This window comes from Microtus ochrogaster, chromosome 4, assembly GCF_000317375.1.
Source record: "Microtus ochrogaster isolate Prairie Vole_2 chromosome 4, MicOch1.0, whole genome shotgun sequence".
Classification (NCBI taxonomy): Eukaryota; Metazoa; Chordata; class Mammalia; order Rodentia; family Cricetidae; genus Microtus; species Microtus ochrogaster.
In genome coordinates, this window is record NC_022011.1 from 42146055 (window position 1) to 42153023 (window position 6969).

Here is a 6969-nt window from a genome sequence, read left to right on the forward strand (position 1 = left end):
ATGGTTGTGAGCCACCATGTGGTTGCTGGGAATTGAACTCAGAACCTTTGGAAGAGCAGGCAATGCTCTTAACCACTTAGCCATCTCTCCAGCCCCCAACCATTCATAATGAGACCTGGCACACTTTTCTGGCCTACAGGCATACATGCAGACAGAACACTGTATAATAATAATAAATATATATAATAAAATATATTTTATATGAATATATAATAAATATAATAATAATAAATAAACACATTTAAAAAATACCGAGACTAAGCCTCTTTCCAAAATCATGTACCCTTAATTTTTTGTTTCATACTCTCTCCAAGAAATGTGAAGACGCCTCAGTGTGGGTCTAAACATTCAACTTTTTTTTTTTTGAGACAAGGTTTGTTTGTGGCTTTAGAGCCTGTCCTGGAACTCACTCTGAGGACCAGGCTGAACTCAAACTCACAGAGATCTGCTTGCCTCTCCCTCCTGAGTGCTGAGATTTTAAAGGTGTGTGTTGCCACCTCTGCCACCACCACCCAGCAACATTCTACTTCTTATCTACCCAGGGCTTTCCCTCTTCTTCCCTGTCCTGTGCCTCTCAATTATTTTCTTTTAGAAAAATAATTTCCTGTAATTCCAACACTCAGGAGGTGTAGACGGAGACTAGTGTCTCCTGGCTGCCCAGACCCTAATAATCACACAGAAACTATATTTTTTAAGCAATTGTTAAAGATTTATTTATTTATTTATTATATATACAGTATTGTCAGTATTCTGTTTGCATGTGTGCCTGCAGGCCAGAAGAGGGCACTAGGTCTCCTTACAGATGGTTGTGAGCCACCATGTGGTTGCTGGGAATTGAACTCAGGACCTCTGCAAGACCAGGCAGTGCTCTTAACCACTGAGCCATTTCTCCAGCCCCACACCGAAACTATATTAATTACAACACCGTTTGGCTAATGGCTCATGCATATTTCTAGCTAGCACTTAAATCTTAAATTAACCCATTTCTATTGGTCTATGTATTGCCACGTGATCATGGTGTTACTTCATTCGCTACATATCTTGTTTCCTGGGCGACTGGCTGGCTCTGCCTACTCTCTTTATATATTACCTCTGTTTAGATTTCCTGCCTGGCTTTACTCTGCTAAGCCACTGACTGAAACAGCTTTATTCATCAACCAATAAAAGTAACACATACACAGAAGGACATCCCACATCAAAGAGGTTGCCAATGGAGGATAGTGAGTTCAGGGCCAGCCTGGATGGACCACACAGTGAAAGTGCTGTAAATATAAAGTCATGCATGGAAGCTATAACTGCAATTGCAGGAACTTGAGGAAGAAAAATTGCCACAAGTTTAGGTCAGTGTAGGTTACATAGTGACATTAGTCATGGGATGATGGATGAGACCTTGCTGCTCTGAAAGAAACAAAGAAATGAAGCAGTAAGTTTCTCAGCATGAAAGGCACCTGCCACCAAACCTGACCATCCGAGCTCTTTTGCCAGAACACACAAGGTGGAATCACCATGTGCTTCTGGAGGCAATGGAGATCACTTTTTTTTTTTTTTTTTTTTTGGTTTTTTGAGACAGGGTTTCTTTGTGGCTTTGGAGCCTGTCCTGGAACTAGCTCTTGTAGACCAGGTTGGTCTTGAACTCACATGGATCCACCTGCCTCTGCCTGGGATTAAAGGCATGCGCCACCACCGCCTGGCTCTCTTCCAGTACCTTGTTGAGGCAGGATGTCTCTGGTTTCTGCATCTGCATACTCAAGACTAGCTGGCCTACTAGCTTTCAGGTGGTGCTCCTGTATCCAAAACACATTTCTCAGTAGGAGTGCTAGGACTATAGATGCAAGGCATTGCACTTGCATGGGTTCGAGTGTTCAAATTCTGAGTCAAGCTTATACAATCAGCGGCTTGGGCTGTTGGGCTCTCTACCTGACTCCATTATGGTAGATTCTGATGCAAATGTTTCCTCCATGATGTGGGGCATGTGTACTTGCACCTAATGGTTTTCCTCATCACCTGTGAGATTCTGTATTTATTTATCTATTGACATCCGGGTGTGAGGAGGCAGAGGCCAGCTTGGTCTACATAGTGAGTTTTAGGCCAGCTAGGGTTATACAGCGAGACACTATGTGTGTGTGTGCATATGTATATATATGTATGTATCCATTTGGTTTTAAATTACATTTATTGACAGTATTGAGGGTGGTGGTGATGGAAAGAGGTTGTATGTACAGTATGTGGGCATGTACATACACACACACATATAGTGCTCATCTAGAAGTCAGATGATTAAAGGTGCGTGCCACCACTACACGGCCTTTAGTTACGTTTCTAACCTCAAAAATCTATTTTTCTTTACTATGTGGATTTCTTTTCTTGGGAGGGGAGTTGCCCATTTTTCTATTGGTTTTCTTATTTATATTGTAAATATTAGTCATTTTTATTATATGTATTGTCAGTAACTCTGATATATGTTTTTATTCCCTTAACTTTTACTTTGAGATAGGGGCTCATATAGCTTAGGCTAGTCTTGGACTCACTGTGTATTTATATTGTAAATATTAGTCATTGTTATTATATGCATTGTCAGTAACTCTGATATATGCTTTTATTCCCTTAACTTTTACTTTGAGATAGGGGCTCATGTAGCCCAGGCTAGTCTTGGACTCACTGTGTAATTGAGACTTACTTTGAACTTCTGATCCTCTTGCCTCTACCTTCCAAATGCTGGGGCTACATGTATGCCACCCCCAGTTTTATACCCCACTAGTGATGGAATGCAGGGTTTCTGTATGCTAGACAAGCTGTTCCAACTAAGCTACATTCCTAGGCCTTCTTATTGATATTTTTCTAAAGCCCTTAGATTTTGAAATCATTACAGACTTACAAAATTGAAAAAATTATAGAGCACCATGTTTCTACTCAGAGGAGATCCCCACTGCCTGGCAGCTTCCTCCAATGTTCAACTCTGGAAATTCATATTGGAATACTGTTTGTTTGTTTTAACTAATATCCATGTATTTTTAAACATTTATTTATTGTCTGTGTTCCTGTGTGCTGGTATGCATGTGGAGCTCAGAGGACAATTTCTGGGAGTCAGTTCTGTCCTTCCATCATGTAGGTTCCAGGAATCGAAAACGTAGGCCATCATGTTTATCAGCACTGCCTTTCCAGAGAACTATCTTGCTGGCTATCACTTCCTTCCTTCCTCTTCCCTTCCTTCCTTCCTTCCTTCCTTCCTTCCTTCCTTCCTTCCTTCCTTCCACCCTTCCTCCCTTCCTCCCTCCCTCCCTCCCTTCCTCTCCTTCCTTTCCTTTCTTTTTTGATACAGGGTCTCACCATGTAGCTCTGGCTGTCTTACAACTCAGTATGTAGATCAGGCTAGTCCCAAACTCACAGAGTTCTATCTGCCTCTGCTTTCCAAGTGCTGAGATTAGAGGTGTGTGTCACCAGTGTAGGGTAAAAGGACCAGTCAAAGAAACACACCCTGGCACTGAAACCAGAGGAAGTGAAAGAAACCCACCCCGATGCTGAAACCAGAGCCAAAGAAACACACTCTGTCTCTGACCAGCTCAGCATGAAAACCAACCAATCCTTGAGCACAAAAACTAATTCCTGAGCATGAAACCAGCCAATACCAGCTGGGTGGTGGTGATGCATGCTTTTAATCCTACCACTCATGAAGCAGAAGCAGAAGGATCTCTATGAGTTCAAGGCCAGCCTGGTCTACAGAGTGAGTTCCAGGGCTACAGAGAAACCCTATCTCAAAAAAAAAAAAAAAAAAAGAAAGAAAGCAGCCAATCCTAAAATCCAATCAAACCCAAGGATTGAAATCCAACCAGTTCCCACCCTGAAAATCTTTAGCCTGGAAAACTCTGTCCTTAAGAAACCCTGGTGCGGGACAATTGTCTATATTTTGTCAATTATGTGGCCAGTAGCCAGGCAGAAAGTATAGGCAGGTCAATGAGAACAGGAAAATTCTGGAAAGGAGGAAGCCCATTCTTCCCCAGTCCTGTCTCAACCACAAAAGAAGAAAGATGTGATTGTCCTTCTTAAAAGGTACTGAGCCATGTGGCTAACATAGATAAAAATAATGGATTATTATAAATTATAAGAGCTAATATGAAGCCTGAGCTAATGGGCCAATCAGTTTATAACTTATGTAGACCTCTGTGTGAGTTTTTTTGGGCTAAACAGCTTTGGAACCCGGTGGGAGGACAGAAACAAGGCAGGACAAAAACCCAATCAACAAAGCCCTATATAAGCCCTGTGTCTGTTCAGTTGGGACATACTTTTTCCACCATGGCAGAGGGAGCCACCCTCCTGGATGCTTTGCTTCTTGCTTTTTTCCTCCCCCCCCCCCTCTCTCTTTCTCTCTCTCGTTTTTCTAGACAGAGTTTCCCTATAGTTGCTGAGCCAGTCCTAGAACTTGCTCTGTAGACCACACTGGCCTCGAACTCCCAGAGATCCACCTGCCTCTGCCTCCCAAGTGCTAGGATTAAAGGTGTGCACCACCACCTCTTGGCTCAATAAATCACTCAAATGAGGTTTGGGTGAGTCCTTTCACTTGAGTAGAGTGGAACAGAGAAATAACATCTTTTCACTGGAGCAGGAATGGACAAGAGTGGAGGAAAACTGTAACTCTTTCCATCCGGAAAGCCTCCCCTGAAGGGGCAAAGCTGTTACATTGGGGAAAGCTTTCTCTGGAGCAGGGCTGCAGGCAGCTGTGCTTACAGCGAGTCTGTGGTATTGGCTATTGACTGCCAGAATCCCTTTCCGTCCAAGTTGCAATGCTTGCAAACATGCCTGGCTTACATTTTCTTCATTCACCCATTTGTTGGTGGGCATATAGGCTGTGTCCATAGCTTGGCTGCTGTAAATAGTGCTACAATAAATACAGTTGTGTGGGAGTCTCTGCAGGACACTTGGATTCCTTCAGGTACATGGTCAGAAGTCTCCCGACTGGATCATATGGAGGTTCTGTTTGTAGAATTCTGAGGAATTTCCACACTGATTTCTTTAGTGACTGACCAGTTAGCATTGCCATTATTTGCTGTCACAGCACTGGGGACCGAATTTATGGCCTCCAGTATACCACTGCTTTATATCTCTAGTCATCTTACTTCAAGTCTCACTATGTAGCCCAGGCTGGCCTCAAACTCACAGATGTCTGCCTACCTCTGCTCCCCAGTGCTGGAATTAAAGGAATGAGCCATGATATCCTGCAAATGAGGTCATTCTTTATCTACTGATAAGGAAAGAGGACTGAGATATAGTGTCCAATAAAAAGAAAATTGTAGAACATATGTAGGATGTAAAAAGTGATCTTATATTTCCTAAACACACACACAAATTGACAAAAATGGCTTTCTCTGTGTAGCATTAGGAAGAAATTAAGGGAATTTTTTTCCGTTTTGCTTTATCTTTTTGTCTCCCTGGTTTTTTGAGAAAGGGTTTCTCTGTGTAGTCCTGGCTGTCCTGGAACTCACTCTGTAGGCCAGGCTGCCCTTGAACTAACAGAAACCTGCCAGCCTCTGCCTGTCAGTGCTGGGATTAAAGGTGTGCACCACCACTGCCCGGCTGGTTTTGTCTTAATAACTATTGGATGAAATAGAGTTGTTGCCTTCTCTGTTTTATGGCTAAAAATAGGTAAAATAATGTCTCAGGCAACTCTCTTTTTTTCCCTTTCATTCTTTCTTTTCTTTCTTTCTTTCTTTCTTTCTTTTTTTGCATCTTTCATTTCCTTTTTCTTTCTTTCTAGACAGGGCCTCATGTTTATTTCTGGGATGGTTTGTAGTAGGAACTAGGTGATCTTTGTTATACAAACTCTAATCACATATCAATAAAAGCAAGCCTATAGGCCCAGTGAGATGGCTCAGAAGGTCAAGGTTCTTGTCTCCAAGCATCATGGCCTGATTTTGGTCCCCAGAACCCATACGGTAGAAGGAAAGGATTCACTCATGAGAGTTGTCTCCTGACCTGTAAACACACACACACACACACACACACACACACACACACACACACATAAACAAATACAGAAACACTGACACACAGACACACTAGTACTCACAGGCACACTCACGCAGACACACACACACACATACAGAGACACAGTCACTCATACACACAGACACACACAGAGCACACACATATGCATAAACATATATACAGAGACATTCATATATACATACAGACACACTCATATGCACAGAAGAACATACATGCATAAACAAATAGACATACACATTCAGACACACATATACACTCAACACAGACACACATATACACTCACACAAAGTCATTCTCCCACCACCTCCATCAATTGCATAAATAAAGCAAGAAAGAGAACAAAAAGCTGAACACATGAGATTGGAGAGATGGCTCAGTAGTTAAGAGGGAATATTGTTCTTCCATAGCACCCAACTTTGGTTTCCAGCATCCACGTCAGTTGGCTCTTTACTTCAGTTCCAGCAGATCCAATCAATACCTCTGGCCTCCTGATCACCTGTACTCAGGTGCACAGATGCACATGCACACACATAATTAAAAAAATAATAAAATAACTTTTTGTAAAAAGCCAAATGCATATTTATTTCTAGCTAGTAAATCAAGTTTCAGGTTAACAATGGTTAATGATATGGGGACTTTACGGACCAATTATTGATTTTAATCAAGTCTGGCTGGGCGTTTGTGTGGCTTTCACAATAGATAGAGCACTAGTACAGTGTTCCCTGGGTACCATCACCAGAACTGCAAAAAAATAAATAAATCAACAATAAAAAGACAACTATGGGGTGGTGTCAGGGAGAGGACTCAGAAAGCTAAGGTGTTTGCTGACAAGTCTGATGACCTGAGTTCTAATCCCAAGCCCTACCTTGTAGAGGGGAAAACAAATTCCTACACATTGTCTTCTGACCTCCATCTGTGCACCCACATACCTGTATACAACAAACAAATAATGAATAAAAACAACTTTTT